Consider the following 13,532-nt stretch of genomic DNA (forward strand, 5'->3'; position numbering starts at 1 on the left):
AGTACAAAAAAAATGATAAATAAAATACAAAGATGAGGTATTATGTGATGTTGTGCCCATGGAAGCAACACATGTTCTTTTGGGAAGGCCTTGGCAATATGATAGAAAAGTTTTTCATGATGGCTTTACCAATAAACTCTCTTTTGATTTCCATGGCCACAAGGTTACTTTGAAATCTCTCTCTCCAAGAGAAGTCCATGAGGACCAAATTCTTATGAAGAAAAAGAGGGAGAGTGAGAAAGTTACAAGTCCTAAGCCTACACTTCTTGTGTCTAGGCATGCGGTCCAAAGGGATATAGTGGCTCACAATCCTATATTCTTAGCTATCCCTAGACCTCTTAAGTTAGAACCACTTGTAGATAGTCCTCATTGCTTGGATAATTTGGTAAAGGAGTTTCAAGATGTGTTTCAAGATCCTCCAAAAGGCCTTCCACCTTTGAGAGGGATTGAACACCAAATTGATTTGATTCCGGGATCTTCTTTACCCAATCGTCTGGCCTATAGGACCAATCCAAGTGAGACCAAGGAAATTCGCCAACAAATTGAGGCTTTAATTGAAAACGGTTGGGTTCAAGATAGCATGAGCCTTTGTGCTATGCCTATTATCCTTGTCCCTAAGAAAGATGGCACATGGCGGATGTGTTCGGATTGTAGGGCTATCAATAACATTACAATTAAGTATAGGAATCCCATACCTAGGCTTGATGATTTGTTGGATGAATTGCATGACTCCAAAACTTTTACAAAGATTGATCTTAAAAGCGGCTACAATCAAATCCGTATAAAACCGGGTGATGAATGGAAGACGGCCTTTAAGACCAACTTTGGTTTATATGAGTGGTTAGTTATGTCCTTTGGTTTAACTAATGCTCTAAGTACTTTCATGCGCCTCATGCATCATGTTCTAAGACCTTTCATTGGTAAGTTTGTTGTTGTTTATTTTGATGATATCCTCATTTATAGCTTATCTTTGAAGGACCATAGGATGCATGTTAGACAAGTCTTGGAAACCCTTAGGAAGGAACAATTGTATGCTAACCTTGCTAAATGTATGTTTGCACTTGATCATATAGAATTCCTAGGGTTTGTTGTGAGTAGCAAAGGGGTCCATGTGGATCAAGCTAAGGTGGTGGCCATTCAAAATTGGCCTACGCCTACAACTATGAATGAAGTCCGAAGTTTTCATGGACTTGCTTCTTTTTATAGAAGATTTGTACCTAACTTTGGTACAATAGCTGCACCTCTCAATGATATAGTGAAAAAGGATGTGGTTTTTCAATGGGGAGAAGCACAACAAAAAGCTTTTGATGTTTTAAAAGAAAAATTGACTAATGCTCCCATTTTAGCCCTTCCTAATTTTGCTAAAACATTTGAGCTTGAATGTGATGCTTCAAGTATAGGAATTGGGGCTGTTCTCCTTTAAGAGGGCCACCCCATAGCTTATTTTAGTGAGAAATTGAAGGGAAGTCATCTCAACTATTCCACTTATGATAAAGAATTTTATGCACTTGTTAGAGCTTTGTTTACTTGGCAACATTATCTTTTTTCTAAAGAGTTTGTGATTCATAGTGATCATGAATCTCTTAAATATTTGAAAAGCCAAAACAAACTTAACTAGAGGCATGCTAAGTGGGTGGAATTCCTTGAGCAATTTCCTTATGTGATCAAGCATAAGCAAGACAAAATTAATATTGTGGCCGATGCATTTTCTAGACGATATGCTTTGCTAAATCTTTTGGGCTCTCAATTTCTTGGCTTTGATCACATTAAGGATCTTTATCATGATGACCTTGATTTCTCTCTTATCTATCAAGGGTGTATCCAATGAGGACACAAAGATTTTTTTATACAAGATGGCTTTCTTTTTAAAGGAAAACGTCTTTGTGTTCCTCAATGCTCCATTAGATTATCTCTTGTTAGAGAAGCACATGAGAGAGGTTTAATGGGTCACTTTGGGGTTGCAAAAACTTTGGATGTGTTGCATGAACATTTCTATTGGCCTCATATGCATAAACATGTTCATAGTTTGTGTGAAAAATGCATAGCTTGCCGCAAAGCTAAATCTAGAATGCATCCCCATGGTTTATATACTCCTCTCCCTATCCCTTCAATGCCTTGGGTTGACATATCTATGGATTTCATCTTAGGATTACCCAAGACATCAAAGGGAAAGGATTCTATTTTTGTGGTAGTGGATCGTTTTTCAAAGATGGCTCACTTTATTCCTTGCCACAAAGTGGATGATGCATGTCATATTGCAAACCTCTTCTTTCAAGAAGTGGTTCGTTTGCATGGGATTCCTAGAAATATTGTGTCCGATAGAGATTCCAAGTTCTTGAGTCACTTTTGGAAGACCTTGTGGGGAAAGCTTGGTACTAAACTTTTATTTTCTACCACTTGTCACCCACAAACCGATGGTCAAACCGAGGTGGTAAATAGAACTTTGGGACAAATGTTGCGATGCTTTATTTCCGGGAATCCTAGAGTGTGGGAGAATTTACTGCCCCATGTTGAATTTGCTTATAACCGTGTAGTAAATTCTACCACCTCACATTCTCCTTTTGAGGTTGTCTATGGGTTTAATCCCTTAACACCTCTTGATCTTCTTCCTATTCCCATACTTGAGGATGTCTTGTGCAAAGATGGGGATGAAAAGGCTTCTTTTGTGAAAACTTTGCGTAAAGACATCAAGATGAGAATTGAGAAGAAGGTTGGCAAGTATGTTGAACTTGCCAATAAAAGGAGAAAAGCATTGTTATTTGATGAGGGTGATTGGGTTTGGCTTCACTTGAGGAAAGATCATTTTCCTACTCAAAGGAAGTCCAAACTAATGCCTCTTGGTGATGGACCTTTCCAAGTCCTAAAGAGGATTAATAACAATGCTTATGAGTTAGATATCCCTGATACATACCTTGGTATTCATACTTTTAATATCAGTGATCTAACTCCTTTTTCTGTAGGTCTCCAGAATTCTTGGTCGAATTCTCTCCAACTCGGAGAGTATGATGGAGATCAAGATCAAGAAGAAATAGAAGCCAATAATCAAGGACAAGAAGAGGTTTGAGGCCCAAGTTGTAGACTCTCAAGAAGTCATTAGCCCACCTCACAGGCTTACAAGGAGCAAGTTCAAGGAATTAGGAAATAGTGGAAGGTTGTTTTCTCTTTTTGTAATATCTTTTGTATTAAAAGGTTCTTAGAGGAAAACATTTGTTAGAAAAGATGGATTTAAACTAGAGGGGGGGGGGGGTGAATTGTTTAAAGGGGTTTTCGCAAACTTTTCAAAGCTAGAATGAACTTATTTCATAAACCAATTGATTCATCAATTCAGTTAGCCAAAACAGCAAGCAAAACTGTAATACCAGAAAAAAAACAATCGGTTGTTTATACCAGCAAACAACAAACAAACTGAAATTAAAGAGTTAGGGATAGAGAGATTGTACACAGTTGTTTATACTGGTTCACTCCAAACCAGAGCTACATCCTGTCTTCTCAGAAACCCTGAGGATATCCACTAAGCAACCACACCTTGATCACTTACACCACAACCAAGAGAATGACCTTGAACACCTCAAGAAACACACTCTCCTTGGCCAACACTAAGATTGCTGATCTTGAACACCTCAAGAACACACAGCCAATCTCAGTAAAACACACACACGAATTGTTCAGCAGTTTACAAAGATTACACTTGTTACAGATGAAAATCTGAAATCAATACAAGTAGAATCCTATTCAAGAGCTTGATCAATCTCTCAACTCTTAAGCAATCTCATAACTCTTTTTTAAAAACTCTTTGATCAAAACTTTGTTTCAAGATACTTAAAACATCAAAACAGTTTTTCAGAATATATCTAAGAATATAGTTTGTTATCAAATCTTAACAAACTTTTAATTGCATTTAAAATAGATTGGTCAAAGCATTTAATAACTGGAGCGTATTCAATTAAAGCATTTAAAGCTCAGTAAAAAAAAACAGTTTTTCTGATATGGTTTCAAAACAAACAATCGATTGTTTCCTCGAATCAATCGGTTGTTTTGTTACTTAACAAAATTCACCATTCAAAAACAGTTTTCAAACTTTCTCAAAACACCTAAGTGTAAACAATCGGTTGTTTCGACAAAACAATCAGTTGTTTCAACTTAGTTTGAAAAACATTTTACTTTGTTAAAATTGAGATGCTAATTGCTTTGAGATTTAATCTAAGGGTTGATTACAATATAAAACTACCCCAGAACAAAGCTTAAACCAGCACAACAGCATCAAGAAAAGCAGAGGCTTCATCATCCTTCAAAGGATTTGGATTCTTCAAAACCATGAACACCACTTGGTTCAACAATCTCCCCCTATTTGATGAAGACAAATCCCTGATGCTTGTGTTGCTCTTGATTAAATCTGAAGTAATTCCCACAATAGAACTTTGAGCAATACATTGAACTTCTAATATTCTGTTAGCATACAGATAAACAATTAAAGCTTAAAACATCTAATATCAGAACCAAATAACATCACCCAAACTGTTTTTAACAACTTAAAAAAACAGAAACTTAAAACAAATTAAAAACACAGCATATATCTCTCCCTATTTGTCTTCACAAATAGACAAAGATAAGAGATAAAAAGAACATTGTTTCCATTACATCAGAATAAAACAACAACAGCAGAAGGAAAGAAATTTTAAAACCAGAAAAGAGAACAGCCAAAAACAATCGATTGTTTTGATGACCAATCGGTTGTTTTTCTTTCAATCTTCTTCATCAGCAAACTGAAGATCAAAGATTTCATTCTGGACAACTTCAATCTGTTCATCCAGAGTCATAAACCTTGCATCCATGTTGTCAAACCTTGTGTCAATCCTCTGAAAGTTACTAACACACAGATCATGAAGGCTTCTTTGATTTTCAACAAAGCTATCTAGCCTATTCACCATGAGTCTTTCAAAAGGAGACATTGTTTGCATTCTTTCACCTTGATGTTCAGCATCAGCACTAGGACCTGCATCTTGAAAATCTTCAGCTGGATCTTCATGTTGAACATCCATGTCAGCAGGTTCATCTTGTTCAAGATGAGCAGCACCACTAGATGAGGCACCATGATCACCATCCTTACTTATCCACTTTCCACCTACTTTTGGAAAGCCCATTTTGCTGAGTGATCCATTGTTCAACTCTTGAGTTGACTTGACCAGCTCAGAAGTTTCATCTTCAAGATTAACTTAAAAAAAGAGTAGAAACTTAGATATTAAAACAACATAGGGATAGTGGTAATCGCCTAACCTCATGGCCTTTTGCATATGTTCTTTGATTATGTGAATCCAATTGATCTTCACTTTCTTGGTGATGCAAAAGATGTAAACCAGATCTTCTTCAGTCAACACAGAGTGATTACTCCCCCTTGGAGTTAGAATCCAAGTTACAATGAGAGCAAGCAACCTCTCATCAAGCTTCAAGCCTCCAACCGAGCAAGTGCTAACTTGAGATTGATTGTTCTTCAAGCAACTTTTGTAGAACTGGATTTTATTGAAATCTTCTACCACACACCAAGGTTTCCTTTGTTGATTCTTAATCCAGAGAACTTAAGCCCAGCAACAGCTGCCCAAACCTCATGGGTTATCTCCATCTCCACACCTTTCACATGAGAGACTAAGTTGTTTCCCTCAAACTTCAAGTTGGTGTAGAAAACCCTCACCAAATCTGGATATATGTTCCCTTTGAGCTCCAGAAAATTTCTGAGTGATTGGTCCTTGAGAAGCCTCCTCACATTGTCAAGCTTTTGACTTTTCAGCTAGTCAAAGCACACAACCTTGGGGTTGTTTATCTTCTTGACACTTGTTTCATATCTATACTTCTCAATGAGATCGGTGTCACCAGAAAACCAGCTTTCAAGCCTTCCTCCAGACCTTACAGCTCTGGTTTTGACTCTTTTAGAGGTGGGAGGGGTTGATTCCATGACAGCAGAGACGAAAACTCACTTCACAGAAAATTTTGCAAGAGATGGTGTAAGAGATGTTGCAATTGGTTGTTCTTGATGAAAGAAATCTGCACCTGATTTTATAGCAGAAAGAAAATCAGTTTGAATTTAATTTCATTCAATGGGTACCTGATTTTCAGAGAGAGGACTTGACTCTGTTCTGCACTGAAAAATGTCAGAAAAAGCTGAAAATCACATGGTCTTCACATGTGATCTTTGACTAGTCATTAAGGCTCTTGAATTTCCAAGATTTTGGAATATATTCCTTTATGACTGTTGTGACTTCTTTCTGAACGTGATCAACTTTCAACACAGATCCTTTGACCAAGATTCTCCCTTTGAAAAATATCTGCAACGGCTAGAAATTCAAAAAGCAATTAAATCAATTTCTTCACAGTGCTGTCAGACTCAAAACAATTGGTTGTTTCGAAGAAACAATCGGTTGTTTTTCTGCAGCAGTTAAAAACTTGATTTTGTAATTTTTAACCATAAACAGAAACAGATTAAAGCACATGACATTGATTAAAAGACAATTAATCATAGGAAAGAACTTTGAAACAGAAATTGAGAACAAATAAAAGGAAGGTCTTATCCTTGTGTTGTTTCTTCAATGAACCAATTGTTTGTTGATCAAGAAAGCTTCTTTTCACTGTTTTGACCTTTTGCATAGCATTGATTCAGCTTCAATGACTGCCTTTTTCTTCAACAGCTTGATCAGAAGGCTCAATTCTTCCTTTTCTCTTCATTTTTCCTGCATAAACAAATTCAAGTTGCAAGATTTGGTCCCCTTACAAATTTGGGTCCATTTGGCTTTTCTTTGCTGTTAGAAACATCACATCCCTTAGGAATCCATTTCATAAAACCTTTAGGAACACAATATTTTCTAATTTTGCAGAATCTAACAGAGTGGCCTTTCTTCATGCAGTAAAAGCATGTAACAACCGGTTGTTTCGTCTTAACAATCGGTTGTTTTTCTGATTTTCTTAAAAAGCTTTTTGAAAACCTATCTTGCTTGTTCTGTGGATTGAAGCCTAAACCAGCCTTTCCAAAAACAAAGCTTTCAGATGCTAGGACATTCTCAAAGTTTGACTTCCCTTTTGAAAGCTTGTCCACAGTTTCAACAAGATAGTGAACCTTTTTCTCAAGATTTTCACAATTTGTGCAATTGAGAGTATCACACTTGCAAGAGGCATTTTTGAAATGATTTTCCAATTTTTCAAAATCACTTTTTGCTTTTCTCAGTTCCTCTTCAAGTGATTTAACTTTCTTTTCAAGCCCATTGTTAAGATCTTTCAATCGGTTGTTTGAAAGAACCAATCTATTAGCTTCATCATGTGTTTCTTGAAAAGCTTCAAGCAATTCACTATAGTTTTGTTCATTTAAGGAAGCACATGAACTTACCTCACTTGAACTGCAAGAATCATCATCATCATCATCCTCAGCAACTAAGCATATGTTGGCTTTTTCATCTTCACTTGATGAAGAACTTGATGATGACACTTCATTTTCATCCCAAGCTATGTAGGCTCTTTTTGTCTTGCCTTTCTTCTCCTTGTAGCTTGTCTTTTTCTCTTTGCTCTTGTTGGGACAATCAGCCTATATGTGACCTTGCTCACCACAACCAAAACAAGTATAGTTATTTGAATTAAATTCATTGGGTTTCTTGTTTCCATACCTATCCTTGTTGTTGTCTTTGTTGCGGTTTCTCTTTAGGAATTTGCTGAATTTTCTTGACAGCAAACTAAGATTTTCCTCATCACTGTCATCACTTGAATCTTTCTTTCCCTTATGTTTGGATGCTTTCAAGGCTATGCTTCTTGTGTGCTTATCTTCACTCTCTTGAACATTGAGTCTATTCATCTCTAGCTCATGTTCCCTAAGCTTTCCAAACAAAGAGGCAACACTTAATGATGTTAGATCTTTAGATTCGAAAATAGCAGTTACCTTTGGTTGCCATGCTCTATCAAGACATTTCAAGATCTTGATGTTCAGCTCTTCTTTATCAAGCGTCTTGTTTAGGCTCATAAGGTGTTTTGTGATGTGTGTAAACCTTTTCTGCACTTCAGCTATGGTTTCACCTTTAAGCATTCTAAACATCTCATACTCTTGGATGAGAGCATGCTTTCTAGCTCTTTTCACCTCATTTATTCCTTCATGAGTGACTTCCAAAGTATCCCACATTTCTTTTGATGATTTGCATTGTGAGACCCTGAAAAACTCATCAGAATTTAAAGCAGAAGTTATAATATTTTTGGCAATGCAATCGAATTTGGCCTTTTTACTTTCTGCATCAGTCCATTGAGACCATGGCTTCTCAATGACAGAACCATCTTTTTCAAACTTTGGGATAAAAGGGTCATTTTCAATTGCATCCCAAATTCCTTTGTCAAGAGATTCCATAAATATTTTCATTCTAACTTTCCAAAACTGGTAATTCAAACCACAAAACAAGGGTGGTCTATTTATTGAGGCACCTTCCCCAAACGGTAGTCTATCAGCCATTTTGAAATATTTTAGGATCAACTTGAATGACTTTCAAGAACCAAGCTCTTGATGCCAATTGTTAGAAAAGATGCCTTTAAACTAGAGGGGGGGTGAATTGTTTAAAGGGGTTTTCACAAACTTTTCAAAGCTAGAATGAACTTATTTCAGAAACCAATTGATTCAGCAATTCAGTTAGCCAAAATAGCAAGCAAAACTGTAATACCAGAAAAAAAACAATCGGTTGTTTATACCAGCAAACAACAAACAAACTGAAATTAAAGAGTTAGGGATAGAGAGATTGTACACAGTTGTTTATACTGGTTCACTCCAAACCAGAGCTACATCCTGTCTTCTCAGAAACCCTGAGGATATCCACTGAGCAACCACACCTTGATCACTTACACCACAACCAAGAGAATGACCTTGGACACCTCAAGAAACACACTCTCCTTGGCCAACACTAAGATTGCTGATCTTGAACACCTCAAGAACACACAGCCAATCTCAGCAAAACACACACACGAATTGTTCAGCAGTTTACAAAGATTACACTTGTTACATATGAAAATCTGAAATCAATACAAGTAGAATCCTATTCAACAACTTGATCAATCTCTCAACTCTTAAGCAATCTCAGAACTCTTTTTTAAAAACTCTTTGATCAAAACTTTGTTTCAAGATACTTAAAACATCAAAACAGTTTTTCAGAATATATCTAAGAATATAGTTTGTTATCAAATCTTAACAAACTTTTAATTGCATTTAAAATAGATTGGTCAAAGCATTTAATGACTGGAGCGTATTCAGTTAAAGCATTTAAAGCTCAGTCAAAGAAAACAGTTTTTCTGTTATGGTTTCAAAACAAACAATCGATTGTTTCCTCGAATCAATCGGTTGTTTTGTTACTTAACAAAATTCACCATTCAAAAACCGTTTTCAAACTTTCTCAAAACACCTAAGTGTAAACAATCGGTTGTTTTGACAAAACAATCAGTTGTTTCAACTTAGTTTGAAAAAAAATTTACTTTGTTAAAATTGAGATGCTAATTGCTTTGAGATTTAATCTAAGGGTTGATTACAATATAAAACTACCCCAGAACAAAGCTTAAACCAGCACAGCAGCATCAAGCAAAGCAGAGGCTTTATCATCCTTCAAAGGATTTGGATTCTTCAAAACCATGAACACCACTTGGTTCAACAACATTAGACACCTCTTTCGTAAAAGCATCTTTAGGTCTTAGTTTAGGAAATTCTGGAAGCTTGGGGAGTGAGCTTAGTAGGGGCGTGAGTGTAGGAGTCTTTTGGGTAGCTTATAGAATAAGCTTTGTAAATGACCGACCCTTGCTCCTATAAAAGGAGGGCTTAGGTCTTTCATAATTCAATTTGATAATTGAAGTAGCAAAACTCTCCCAAATTGGTGATTGAGTGTGTGAGAACTTGTCTTCTCCTCTTCCTAGTCTCATCTAGAGTGTCTTGGTTCTCTCAAGTGGCAACATTGCTCGCTTATCTTGCTATTGGAATAATATCATGTACTAATCCAACCGATAAGCGAGGGGTGAAAACCAAAGCGTGTCAAAACTAATAATAAGAACTTCCAACACAAAGTGTCAAAGGCTTTTGAATATCAACTTTGTAAGCCATATTATCTCCTCTAACCTTGTTAGAAATCATGTTAATAGCTTCAGAAGCAATACCAATGCAATCTTGAATCTGTGTACCCTGCACAAACCCATATTGATTAGGAGAAATGATTATAGCAGCCACAAGTGCAAGCCTATCCGCCAGTATCTTGAAAATAATCTTAAATTTGAAATTAGCAACAACAATTGGTCTGTAATCTTTAATGGAGTCAGCACTCTGAATCTTAGGAATAAGAGATACCACATTACTGTTCAGTCCAGGGACAACATTGCAAACATCTGTCCCAATAATTTCCCATAAAGAATGATAGAAAACACCACCAAAACCATCAAGACCAGGAGCATTATTACCATTTAGATTAAAAACAACATTCTTGATTTCCGAAAAATCAGGACATTTAATCAACATTATATTCTTCTTAGAGGAAACTAGCTCAGGAATATAAGTACCAATAAAATCTTCCATATTACTTGTATCCACAACATTAGAAATAGACTCAGCATAAAGATTTTTACAAAAGTCCAAAATCTGATCCTCAATGAGTTTAGGATCCCAGTAACCTCATTATCAATCCTTAGATGATGAATCCCACTAGAATTATTTCTCCTCTTGACCACAGCATGGGAAAAAACAGTATTTTGATCCCCATCTTTAAACCATAACATCTTAGCCCTTTCTTTCCAAAACAAATATTGACATGAAGAGCATGATCAAGCTCTTCCTTAGAAATATAGTAACTAATTATTTTTGTCTCTAAAACTATTTTTTATTTAATAATTTTCTTGTAGTTTAAAAAAAAATTATTATTTGAAATGTAGTGATACATAATCATAAAATGAAGATAAAGTTAAATTAAAGTAAATGTGTTATAAATTATTACTATACTATGACTTTCAAGTCTATGTTAGGTATTTTATGTAAGGAACCTAATTAAATGAGAATATTTTTCTTTAGAAATAGTACAAAGATTTGTTAGTCATTACAAAGACTATAACAAAAATTGTTAAATTTAAAGACAAAAATTAAAAAATTTCTTATACTAAGTAGTATGGTCCAAGGAAAATGTCTTTTTTGAAATTGTGTATCCATGATTACATGTAACTCTAGCACTCCTACGTCTTATTTCTTAATTTTTTTAAATAGAAATTTAAAGACTTTGCCTTAGCCTTATGGAGTAGTAAAAACATTCAGAAACCTAAAATACATAAAGTATTTGATTGTTCATTGTAAAAGGAAAGATATCAAATTTATTTTTTAACAAAACATATACTAACACAATCTAAAGTTCTAAGATTGAAATATGTTGAATCAAGTGTGTTCAAGCTTTGAAGAATCCAAATATTTTGAGTTTGATGGAAGGCTGAATGTACTTGTTGTTGCTGAGGTGTTTTATAATAGGATTTGGGGTAGATTATCTGTGTAAATCCACTCTTGATTGAATCCAAAGCTTAAGTATTCTCAAACCTTTTGAATTGAAAGTGTTTTTCAAACTAAGTGAAAAACAACCTGTTGTTTTGTCGAAACAATCGATTGTTTTACTCTTAGGTATTTCTAGAAAGGTTGAAAAATGTTTTTGGTGATTGACTTGTTGTCAAACCAAAACAACCGATTGATTCGCACATTCAACCGATTGTTTGTTTTCAAATCATAACAGAAAACTGTTTTGAGTGTTGACTGAGCTTTAAATGATTTTATAACTGAGCTTTGACCAATCTTTGAAAGCTATAAATAGTTTGTTAAGCTTTTGTAACAAAAAAGAACAGAGATTTAATCATAGAAAAACATATTTGAGGTTTTCATTGATTTGGTTTTTCAAGAGTTAAAGATTGCTTTGAGATTGCTTTGATCAAGAGAGAGTGTAATAGGATTTTCATTTGTATTGATTTCAAATCATTCTGTAACAAGTGTAATCCTTCTATACTTTGTGTAAACTCTAGTGTGATAGGCCAAGAAGTGTTGTGTGCTCTTGAGGTTGTCAAGATCAACATTCTTGGTGGTGTATGTGATGAGCCAAAGGAAGTGTGTGTCTTGAGGGGATCAAGGTCACTTCTTTGGTGGTATGTGTAAGTAATCTAGGTTTGGTTGCTTAGTGGATTCCCCAATGGTTTCTGGGAAGACTAGATGTAGCTCTTGGTTTAAGAGTGAACCAGTATAAACTGTGTGTGCAATCTCTCTCTCTCCCTTAAACTCTTTAATTTCAGTTTGTATACTTTTAACTGGTATAAACAACCGATTGTTTTTACGAAACAACCGATTGTTTTTCTTGTGTTGTGTTAAATTGCTTTGTGTTTTTGGTAAAATGAGTTCTGAATCAAGTTTTCTTAAAGAAATTTCATTTTAGACTAAAAAGTTTGCGAAAACCCTCTTTAAACCATTCACCCCCTCTAGTTTAAAGCCATATATTCTAACAAAATATTCATATATTAGTTATCGTTTATGTACAATGCAATATTTCTCTTTTGGATTCCAAATAAGGAAATCTCCCACAATATCTAGAAATGAGCATGAAAAAGATTTGGATCAACCCTTACCAACTCATAAATATGGTCCTACAAAATATTATTCATATGAATATATATAAATTAAGAAAATACCTTTCTTGATATTGTCCAAAGTAGATGTTCCGACCATGTAGTGAAAATCAAATATAGTTCTTCTATAGTAGAACAATATGATGATCATGGTGAAAACATTGATGACAATTTATTTTTTTTAATTTAATCACTTACAATATTATTATGATTGTAATATTAATTACTTTAAATTTTATGACCACCAAAAATAATTCTTATGAATGTAAGACATTTTATGTTTGTAATATATTCCGATTTTTATTTGTAGCTTGTTTACTTTAAGTTTTGATTTGTAAATTTTGCTTCATTTTTGTTATTCACTTAAGTTAAAATTGAAACTTGCTTAATTGACATTTATTGCACACATAACCAAAAGAATTAATACGCTTAAGTGAACTTCATACCATGATTAAGCGACTACGTCTATGAATGTCGTTTCAGGCATCAAATACATGTTTTAAGCGATATTATTTCTTGTAGTCGATTAAACAAACAATTTTTATTCTAAGACTAAATTTGCAATTGTTGCTTAAGCATGTTGCCTTATGCAGCAATTAATTCTCCCACTTATGTGAGTTTAAACTTGCATTAAGTGAAAACCAAGTAATTATTCTCCCTTAAAAGTGTCATATTTCCAGTTTAAGCAAATTTGTTGTTTACAACGCCACTTCAAATCACGTGTTTTCAACTAACCCATAGTTGTTTTAAGTGAAGTTTCACTTGCTTACATTTTGTGACAAATCTTCTCGTCACAATTGATGAAGACTTAAATGTTATATTATTAAGGTTTTTTTTATAAAAATATTTTATAATGATGTTTAATGTCACAGTCAGTGTCAAAATCATATTTTGTGTCACAAAAGTTT

The sequence above is a fragment of the Phaseolus vulgaris genome, chromosome 10 (assembly GCF_051622355.1).
Source record: "Phaseolus vulgaris cultivar YP4 chromosome 10, ASM5162235v1, whole genome shotgun sequence".
Taxonomy (NCBI): domain Eukaryota; kingdom Viridiplantae; phylum Streptophyta; class Magnoliopsida; order Fabales; family Fabaceae; genus Phaseolus; species Phaseolus vulgaris.